The 11089-nt window shown below is 37.3% G+C and overlaps 1 long non-coding RNA gene across 1 annotated transcript; it reads left to right on the top strand.

Moving 5' to 3' along the window:
- The first annotated feature begins 8964 nt into the window (after positions 1–8964).
- On the top strand, positions 8965–10793 carry LOC140035986 (uncharacterized). Its single transcript, XR_011839880.1, has 2 exons — positions 8965–9048; positions 10454–10793. It is a non-coding gene; the product is annotated as an uncharacterized lncRNA (long non-coding RNA).
- The last annotated feature ends 296 nt before the right edge of the window (positions 10794–11089 follow it).

Raw genomic sequence — 11089 nt, 5'->3', positions numbered from 1 at the left:
TGAAGAAATTGGTCAATTGGAGAGACGAAAGACATTTGTCAAAATAATGGCAATGTCCGAATGAATTGATTACAAATGCACGGGTTTGACCTCGACGAACTTCCTATCGAAGAGATTGGAATTCGTTGACAAATTTTCTTAGTGAAGCACGGGTCAAAACTCCAACTGATCAAATGTCTGGATGCAATGAATAGTTTTCTCAAAATCGACTAGATTTCCCCATTTGAAATTGACATTGAAACCCTAATTGGTCAAACAGGTTGAATGAAATTGACCATTTATTTAAAATCGACCGGATTACCCTAAAAAGGGAAACAGGTCAAATGAATTGAGTAAAATTTACTCAAAACTGACCGGATCATCCTAAAAAGGGAACTTGATCGAATGAAATTGAAAATTTTATTCAAAAATGGATCGGATCATCCTAAAAAGGAACTTGATCAAATGAATTGAATGAAATCGAGAATTTATTCAAAATTAACCAGATCGCCCTAAAAGGGTAAATTGGTCAAATGAATGAAATTGAATTAGTGATTTATTCAAAAATTGGCTGAATGACCCTAAAAAGGGTAAATTGGTCAAATGAATTGATGATTTATTCAAAAATCGACCGGATGACCCTAAAAGGGGTAAATTGGTCAAATGAATTGATGATTTATTCAAAAATCGACCGGATGACCCTAAAAAGGGTAAATTGGTCAAATAATGGTTGATCGACAAAATAGATCGATTGAGTCGGCCGGCCATTGGTGGTTTCAGAAAATTAGTCTATGAGCCTTCTAAAATCACGATTTGGCCTCAATTTATTCATCGTCTCAACAGGAGGAATCATTTGTGAATTTCTTCAAATTAATGTCCTTTTTGCAAGGGATTTTTACCAACTTTGATAAAATGGCCAAAAAGTGATTATTGGACGCTCATATTCCAAAGACCGCTCTATGAAAATGATCGGATCCTATCTTATCTTGTGCACTACCCCTTTGGATGGTACAAAATATAAACGTGCAAGTCTCACTGGATTAAGTATCCGAGACACAAGGTGGCTTATTCCTAAACACGGGATTCCCTATGTGGCATTCCCTTTCTATGGTTTATGCATGATGTCATTTATTAAAGCGATGTAAATATGTGACAAATATGGCCTAAAGGACATAGATAATGCATCGAGGGGAAAAGGTCTAAAGTGAAATGTACTTATTGAAAATTGAGTGCAATAACTGAAATTTAAACATGTAAGTTATCTAGTGGGTAGGTCACTAAAGAGTGCCACAGAGGCCTCTTATTGCTAGGGCACATGAATGCAATCCAAGAAAACAAAAGAATGGTTAGTACAATTGATAGTACACATAACATGTTGGGAGCAATTAAGAATAAGAAATACAATAGAACAAGTAAAATGGGTGGAACCCCTTCCCTCGTGCCTAATGTGCTTAAAAAAAGGGTGAGGCTGACTCTAACCTAGGAAACATTCTAACATGGATGCATGAGGCTGGGGTTCACTAATGCGACTAGACTCGATAAGGCTTCGGCTCCCAAGCCTTCAGACCTAAAGGCAAAGGGTCATCACTCCCAAGGCCTTCGATCGGTGGCTCGAGTGATCCCTTAGGTAGCGCTATGGGCGCAGCGCACACCATCCGCCTACCCAAGGCGATCGATCCTAATCCTACAAGGCGGTGTGGGATAGCGCCCACGAAAAATAAAATAAAATGGGATAACAATAAGTAAACGTGCACGTATGAAGTGTTCCCTATTTTGAGGGAAGGGGTTGAGAACCACGCGAGACTCTAAAGGTGACACACACCCCCCCAAATGCAATGCAAGCGCGAGATAAACAAGTAAACATACATCCAATCATACATACGTAAGTGAGGGGGTTGGTATGCGTGAGATGCAAAAATCCTAATAAAAGGAAAAAATGCAATCCTAAACACCCAAATGTGATATATGAAAAGATTAAAAGAAGAAAAAGTTTGATTAAATCAAATTTGCTCGGACTCTCGAATGTCCCCAGTGGAGTCGCCAACTGTCGCGCCCCATTTTTTGATAAATAAATAAAATGGTTTAAAAAATGTATTTTTTGTGATTGGAAAATGAATTGTGATTTAAAAGAAAAAATGGGTCTAAATGGGGGGTTGAGAATGCGACGATTTGACCCAAAATTATAGTTTAAAAAGGGTTTGAAATAAAAATTGGAGTCGCCACTTGGTAATGAGTTAAGGTGTACCAAGTCACCAAAAAATGAATTTTTAAAGAAAAATAGGAAAAAGTAGTAAGAAACCCCTTTTAAACGACTCCTAATCCACGTAAACCAAAGAAAAAGGTTCGGGAGTCACATTTGACAAAGGGGAAGGCAAGGATAAAATCCAAGGCACCCCTTTGACCTAGCCAAGGCTAGTTGCATGATTTAATCAAAGATTTTCTTGTTTTAACCAAAGAATTTATTACATTTGGATGCACTACATGAATGCAAACCCTAGACCTAGGGGTATTGGGGGAAATTTCTCTTCAAAGGTTGAGTGGTGCCAATCACATTAATTGTGAAGCCCAATAACGATCCTTTGAATAAGTCATGAATAATGCGAGTGGGATGCAAATGAATGGAATGCATGTATGCAATGTGAGGACATGAGTTTGAAAAAAGTAATAAAAGACAATAATATGTAAGTGAAAATGTGCACGTGAGTGGGCAAGTTACGGTATGTGAAATGATAATATGAAGTGCATGTGTGCAAGTGATGATAAAAGTGTTCGTGTGCAAGTGAAGAAACATAAAGGTGCACGTGTGCAAAGTGGGAGGAAAAATGAAAGTGTGATGAGAGTATAAAAGGGTAGAGTAGATTTAAAAATGCATGAGCCTAGGGAATTCATGCACATTGGGTACGGGGAGACCTAAATCGTGACTCAATTTGCCCTTTTATAGAGGGAATACAAGCGTGCTAAGGCTTAGAAAAAGCCACACTCGTCTATATCCCATATTTAAGGGGACTCTCAAGCAAATGAACCCTATAACTAGCATGAAATGCAAAAATCCTAAAATGGAGGGAAAAGGGGTTCGAGGGGCATGCAAAATGATAAAACTAAAAAGAATGCATGACATGTAATGAACATGCAAACATGTACTAACGAGGGGAGATCCCTAAGGGTCTAGCGTTGGACTAGCCCATTCTATGAATTCCGACTAGCGTTGGACTAGCGGAAACGTACATTCATCCATCACATTCATTCATGGCTATGAAAAGCGAGTAGACATGCCAAACACTCATAAACACATAGCACATAACATTTAGCATGCTCGACTAGATGCAAGGCCCTAACAACGCAAATTAACACTTAACACGTAGGCATGCAACCAAGCTAATGAACCTATTACATTCACTAACTAAAACAAAAGGGGAAAGGGAAAATGGACCAAATTGCTCGCCACAGCCCTATCTATTACAAGCCAAGAGGTGTACACATACCCCATTAAAAGAATAACTTAATGAAAACAAAAAGTAAATGACATAAGTAAAAGGAATTAAAGAAAAGCTAGGAAAGCAAAGTAGGCATGCAATTCACTTAACACGTTGGGTCACATAGGAGAGAAACAAAAGGGATAAAAGAAATTATACTGCCCCTTTGAATGGTGTCCAAATGAAAGAAAAATGGCTTCAAAACAATAAAAAGGTCAAGGTACCTCAAATAGTAAAGTATAACAAAGTCACCAAATCTCTCCTAATTGTAATTTAAATGGAATCAAATAATACATAGTTTCCAATAAAGGGATTCACCAAAGACCCAATTGCAAGCATTAATCAACCATTCAAAGCCAATTGAAACATTTTAGAAACTTTGCAAGTCCAAGAGCAAGAAAAGGCCAAAGCCAATTTATTTTAGAAAATTCAAGAAGATAGGCGAACACAAGCTCATTTGGACACGAAGTTCTTAAACTCTTGCATTAAGTACCGCCTATACAAAACATGGTAACCAATGAAGACAAACAAGCAAAATGAATTGAAACATTAATGCTACCAAAGACTCAATTGTGAACACTAACCAAGCATTCAAGCTCAATCAAACACTTTTAGGAACTTCAAAGGTCCAAAGGCAAAGAGAAGGTGGAGGAATGGTTCAAATGCAAATATCTTAGGACCTAATTGCAAGAACATGGAATGTAATTGGGCCATAATGCATTGTTGCAAAAATCACAGGGACCCCATTGATTAGTTTTCTCAATTTTGTGGGTCATAATAGCATAATGAAACTTGGGGGGGTTAAGGGGCAATTTTTAGAAAATACTTTCATGCAGAACATGCAATGTTACGAAGGAAAATCTGCTTCTGTAACTCAAAACAAACATTTCTGCAGCCAAGAAACCATCGCAATTTGCATTTCATTTCATTACCACAAGTAACAACGCTTCTATCTCAAGCAACTAATACACCACAATCACTAAGCATTCATCTCATTTCCCACCACGAGACCCTTGTGTTTTAGAACCAGAAATGCATACAAAAGATCATGCAAACAAACAACAATACAACTATTCAATTTTTAGCTACGATTAGCTACACTTGTGGTTTTCATCAGATATGATTTTCTCATCTAAATACAGCAAAACTCTTAACCAAACGGCAAAGCTCTGAACTCAAACATCAAGACCATAGAAATTCGACCTTCAAGCAAGTAACCTTTAGCAACAAAACTAACTGCAACTTTCTTTTGCTTTTGCCAAGACACAGCCATGCGAAGCGACTCAAGAACTGGCTAACAGATTTGATAACTCAACTTAAAAGAGAAGAACTTGGGACAAAAGGGGAGGGGAAGATAAAAACACAACGAAATGCTATGATCATTTGCTGAAAAAAATCGACTCAGACTTCCAAGAAAGAAAAGAAAACAAAACCCAACACAATATAATGAACACTAATGGCCTTTAATACCAAGCTCCCCAACATGCACACGACATCTCGGTCAAATAGCAAACAAATCAAGCATTTTAAACAAACCAAAACTTCGGCAATCCAAGGAAAAGGAAAGGATCTGTCCACGCTGCTGCAACAAGCCGAGAGCTTCGAGCTTGTTGCAGCAGATTTTTATGCATCAGATCTTAGCCACACGCAAGCTAAAACGGAAACATGCTGCATTCTTTTTAACATGAAACTCTAAATTTGAACCCAGAAAATCTCACCGAATCGACTGCACATAAATATAACAAGTGCAAACCATGAAAATCAAGCGACACACCAGGAAAAGAATTCATGACCTCTAGTGTCTGCGAAAAGAAAAAAAAACATGCCACCTTTTGTGAGAACCCTGAAAAATAGACATATAAATATCAGTGCATATTTTATTTGCATTTTAATTCTTTAATAAATTTTAGCACGAAGTCAAATTGTTTCTAAATAAGTATGTAGAATTAAACGTTATGTACAAAATAAAAGAATTGTGCTAAACTACTAAACTTCGTGGTTTTGTTACATTAACTTCATATTTCGATGGTAAACTATTTCATTGATCTAATCATTAATTTCTTCGAATTCTAGAATGGTAATTAATTGTTTTGAAATAAAAGTGTAGAGATAATTTTTAAGTAATAAATAATATAATTGTGCCAATATTGAATTATTCGGTTTTGCTATATTAAATTAATATTTCTTGAGTTAGATTAATTTATCGCCTTAAAATAAAATACTAAAATACTTAGTTTTCTTAATGTTGAAAATTAATGTTACCTGAGTAGATTAAGTATATAAAATTTCTTGAATTTCTATAACTAATTCTAAATTAGTGAATAACGTTAAACACTAATAAGAATGTTCACTATGGGACAAAGCCTATAAATTTTAGATAAACATGATACAAGTATACTAAACATAATTAAGGTGTGAAAAATTCGATAATTAAAGCCTTGCAAGATTAGCATATTACTAGGCGATCAAATTATACTTGGGGATAAATTTTGGAATTAAGTTAGAACTAAGGTCTTGAGTGGAGATTAGGAAGAGAAGTGAAAAGACTAAAATGCCCTTCACAATCCACAAAATCCCCACTACACCACAACCATCATCATGCACGGCCAAACACCCATTCTGACAGCATTTCCATCACCGCCCAAATTGTCCAATCCCATTCTCTCCAATTCCATACGTAAACCATTTCCTTTCCGTTTCATATCACAAAACCGCGATACCATCCCACTCCACCTTCATTCCTATATCACAAAATATCATTCACACTACACCACAATATCACAACTTCAATTTCCTTTCTGCCGTGAGAGTGAGAGAGCAGCTACATAGGATTTAACGACGAGAGAGAGAGTGAGCCGAGCTTCCTATTTCTTTTCTTTTCTGTCCGTAAACCAGAGAGGGAAGAGAGGGACTTGTGATCCGGTCTGTCTTCCATCCGTGAGCTGGTGCAGAGCTTGAGACCAGAGTTCCTTCATCCAGCCGCAAGCCAGAGCAAGGGAGAGAGGAAGAGAGAACTAGCGGTCTGCATTTTTTCTGGACAGCTGAGAGTGAGAATTGTTGCAGCTGCTAGTCGTGTGTTTTAGGCTTCAAGCTAAGGTAAATTCTAGACTTAGATGAATTGTTTATGGGTTGATGAAGTTGTCTATAAGCATGCATGTGATCTTGTGAGGTTAGATGAGGAATTGAGACTTAAGAAATCTGGTTTGGAAAGAATTGAAGTTGCCGAGAGCTTAATCTAGAAATGCAGCTTTAAATTTGTTCATCTGAGGTAATCTGAGATTAGAAATGTATTTAATTAACTGAAAACAAGATGTTTAAACCATGCATGAAGCTAATTAGCCGGATTATGCTAGAAGATAAAAATGAAACAGGAATCTGTTGCATGCAATCTAGCCGAGAGAAGCTGAACAAATTGCTGGTTGAAATACTTCATAGGATTTCTTTCTTTCTAGAGGTGCAAACCAAATTTGGACTGGAAATGCTAGCTAATTAGTTCAGTAGTTGTGCATGTGAGATTTAAGTGCCAAATACAAGGTTTTAACCGAAGGAAAATTCTGTTTAGGACTGACTAAAAGCTGAAAAAAAACTGTGTGATGGCCGAGAGAGCAGAGCTGGAATTGTAGCTTGTTATCAGAATTTTCTTTGTGAGAATTATGCTAGGAAAGAGGGCTGCTATCCACGGTTGTCTTGAGCATCTAATGACCGAAATTTCTGACTTCATCATCTAATCAAGTAGATGTTAATCCAATACTTAAATCTTGCTTTATGAAGATCATCTTACATGTTTAAGGTAGTAATTGCATTTGGGCAGCTTTAAATTCTTGGAAAAATTGGAAAGTGGGCTCTATGAACTCCCACTCCTGGGTTGCTGCTGATTTTGTGGTTGATGATAATTATAATGTTGGATTAGTGTTTGAAATGGTGGATTAATGGTGTATAATTAGTAGAAATTTCAAGGGATGTGTAGTTCAAAAATGTTCAGATTTGCCCTGTTTTAATCGCACCCTTTTTGCAAAATTTTGAGAGTTTCATGACTTGTATATCATGTTGATATGTTGAATATATGGTGTACAAAGTTTCATTGAAAAATATCGAGGTTTGGTTGGTCAAATAAATCGATTTAACAAAGCTAGTAAATCTGGAACTATTTTCGAAATGCTCTGACCAGCTTTCGTATTCGGCCATAATTTTGAACTCCGATGTCGAAATCGAGTGCCGTCAGCGGCATTTGAAACTAGACATTCCAACCTTTCCGACGATATAAAATTCACATTCTGGTTCCATGTATGTGAGCCAAACCAACTATTTTAAGTCGGCTGTTCTGTTTCTCTGCTTTACAAGAACAAAATGCTGAGGCTGCAACTTGTGACTCGAATTCGAGCTAGTTGTGTGCCGAATTTCAAAATGATTTCTTCTATGAAATTATAGTTCTATGAATGTGTTTTCCAACGCCTTAAACCATGCCAAATTCCGAGTTAATTTGAGTGATCTGTGATCAAAATATGAAACCTGCTCTGTCCTTGAAAACCCTGATGTTTTAGACAGATTTGATACAAGGTTTGGCAAAGACTTGCTAACTGAATATTTTGATGCTAAACACTTACCAAATGCATCATGAACGTTCTTTAAGTTTTGCCTAAACAAATGAACCAGGTTTGGAGGAATTTTCTTTGACCAAATGTCTGAAATGGAAAAACAAAATGTTCAAGGCAGTTTTGTCTTAGTATTTGCGAAATTTTAGGTGTTTGATTGACCACCTTTCCGAAGTTATTTTTCCATGAAATTTGGTAGAGGAACAACCCTTATATGGTAGTATTATACTGCTAATTATGGTGTTATTCCGAGACCGATTCATGGGTCAAATAAATTACCAAAGTTCGAGACTTGATTTTGGAAAACCCTTGTTGAACAAGAAAATTTTAGTAACTTTGAGCTACCGTATCTTGGTGCTCAAAACTCCGTTCCTCATTCCGTTTGTTTTGTTATACTCTTGAATTACAACACTAATAGAGTTGCAAATTTCAAAAGCCATTTCCAAACAAGTGAATTTTACCGAATTTCCAAAGTTGGCCAAAAACCAACTTAAATCTGCCTTATAAACCAAAACAGTAACTTTGAGCCATTTTGACTATCTTCCATTTAGAATCATGAAAAAGTGTATTCTAGGAACTTTTAGTATTTTGAAGGAAGTTTCCAACGGTACCAAGTTTTCCAATCTTTGACATGTAAAAGGTGAGCTATGATTTTTCAAAGTATTGCATCAAAACTGAAATTTTCCGTATTCCAAGGAAATGGAGTTTTTTTCAAGGACTCCTTATTCCTTCGATAATATTCAAATGTCTTATCCTTGAATTTCATGATGTAGACTTAATTTCTCTTGTACCTTGAAACCCCGCTTGAGAATTTAGATTTAGGATAATTAAGACTTGTTCACGAGATTTTTCCTAAATTTGTATTATGACACGATTTTCAACAATAGTAGGGATTGTAAATGATAGACTATTACTATTCGTTCAGGCGCACGCGAGGACCTTTAAGAGGATCCGACAGAGGACGCTTGAACTTCAAATTGAACCTATTGCCCTTGTTTGACTAGGTGAGTGTTCCATATAGGAATACGTAATTGAGTAAGTCTAGGACATGCTCATCTCATGATCGTTAAGTATTTACCATACTCGTGTCTATTTAAGAAATATATATATGCATTGCATATCGACATGAATTGGTTAAATGATTAACCCTGTCAAATAATCTTGTAAACTCAATATGTGCTTAGCCTGCTTATTTTATGCTTATTCGGTTAAAGTGCTCTTGTAACTCGTTATGTGACAATTTGGAAAATGAGTTCCGATCCATCGAAGTGCGCAGTGTGTACTTTATCACACTAGCCGTTCGAGTGGTGAAGTGTGTGAAATATTTTCTAATGAATCCGTGAATCTAAATGTAGTTGCGTCGTTGGGTGAATCCCTCGACATGTGAATCCAACTACCAACATATGAATCTGTGAATCTAAATGTAGTTTCGTCGTTGGGTGAATCCCTCGACATGTGAATCAACTACCATAACTAATGAATCTGTGAATCTAAATGTGGTTGCTTCGTTGGGGTGAATCTCCTCGACTCTTACGTGGTAAAAGTGCAAAACGGCCAATGGCGGCCTATTAAAATGACATATGTCTACCAATTAACCGTAATTACCACCGTTTACCGTTTACCGTTTATCGTTTACCATTTATCGTTTACCGTTTACCGTGTTTACCTACCGTTTTCTAGTATATGTGGTTACTGATTTCTTGATTGTCATAAATTATATGCTCATATGAAGTTGTCCATCATTGTTAGGCGAGTGTGTACTTTACCTCCCTCGACCTATTTAAATGATGAATTTTACTTTTGTCGAATTACTTTGTTACCTGTGCATGTTGTAAGCTATAAGCTGAACTTGGGCCCCGCCTCGGTTACTGACCTATTCGAGCCAGGACTGGGCTCGGTCGGGTAGGTTGGAACCCTGGACAACCGTTTCGATATACTCGAGTATTACCACTGGAGGGATAAGGTGATGGCCAGTCAACCGTGGGGATCCGGGAGTTATAAGGTGCAGATGACCGACAAAGTTCCACTGGAACACCGTATCCTTTTGTGTTTGCTTTGCTATTAATAATGTTATTGCTCTCCTAGTTGGCATTCTCGGGTAAGACTCCTCATGAGCATTAACCTCTGAGATGAAGCAATCCTTGTAATGTCCTTCTAGTCGGACGAGCCACTATTTGTTTGACTGAAAATTTATATATGGCCATTCATTCCAAAAGTACTAGTTCTACATGTGTTTTCAAAGTAGCAATTACCCTTGTAATGATTATCACCTCATGGTAACATGCCATTGTGTAATCTAGAATCATGCATACGATATGCATAACTTACTTGACCTATTTGAACTGTTAGAGCGTCTTGAAACCTCACTGGGCTGTGTAGCTCATCCCACGTTGTGGTTTTCTTTTACAGGTTCTGACAACTGAGGAAGACTTGAGATCTACTTGTATTTTAAGCATGTAGTTTGAATTAAACAATGTAGCTTTTGCTTCGGGTTGCCACTTGAAGCTGGAAAAGTGTAAACCCTGGATTTGTATGTGGCTTGTATGAAATTTGTTACTTGGCTTATAAGGATGTATTTGAATTATATGTTTTGTTTCTAGGGTTGTAATCGGGAAGGTATTTTAAGAATCGACGTTGGCTATCTTAAGGCACTGTTATCTCTGAAGTTAATGTGATTCTAGAAACCGGCCTATTTGGAGGGAAACGATGTTGTAATAGATTAGGTTATACTTCGGAAGGACTTTTGCTAGTTGCTTGTGTGAGTCCTGGCGAGAGCTGGGCAGACGGCCCGCCAACCCTCTGGTTCGCCTTAGGGGGAAGTGGGGTCGCCACACCTTTCCTAATCAAGCATCAGACTTTGTTTCCAAACACAAACCTCAGATAGCAAATCATGCAACAAAACCCAGTTAGTGGGCTGCTTTGAAAAGAAAAATAGCAATAATGAACAAACGCAGCAGAGTTTTTCGACATGCTTGAGACAGATCCGAGCTTGTGTGAAAGATATAAGGTGAAAAGGGATTACCTTTAACTTTGGTCACTTGTAAG

The sequence above is a fragment of the Coffea arabica genome, chromosome 2c (genome assembly GCF_036785885.1).
Source record: "Coffea arabica cultivar ET-39 chromosome 2c, Coffea Arabica ET-39 HiFi, whole genome shotgun sequence".
Classification (NCBI taxonomy): domain Eukaryota; kingdom Viridiplantae; phylum Streptophyta; class Magnoliopsida; order Gentianales; family Rubiaceae; genus Coffea; species Coffea arabica.
Note: the sequence above shows the minus strand (reverse complement) of the source record. Positions and strands in the feature narration are given on the sequence as shown.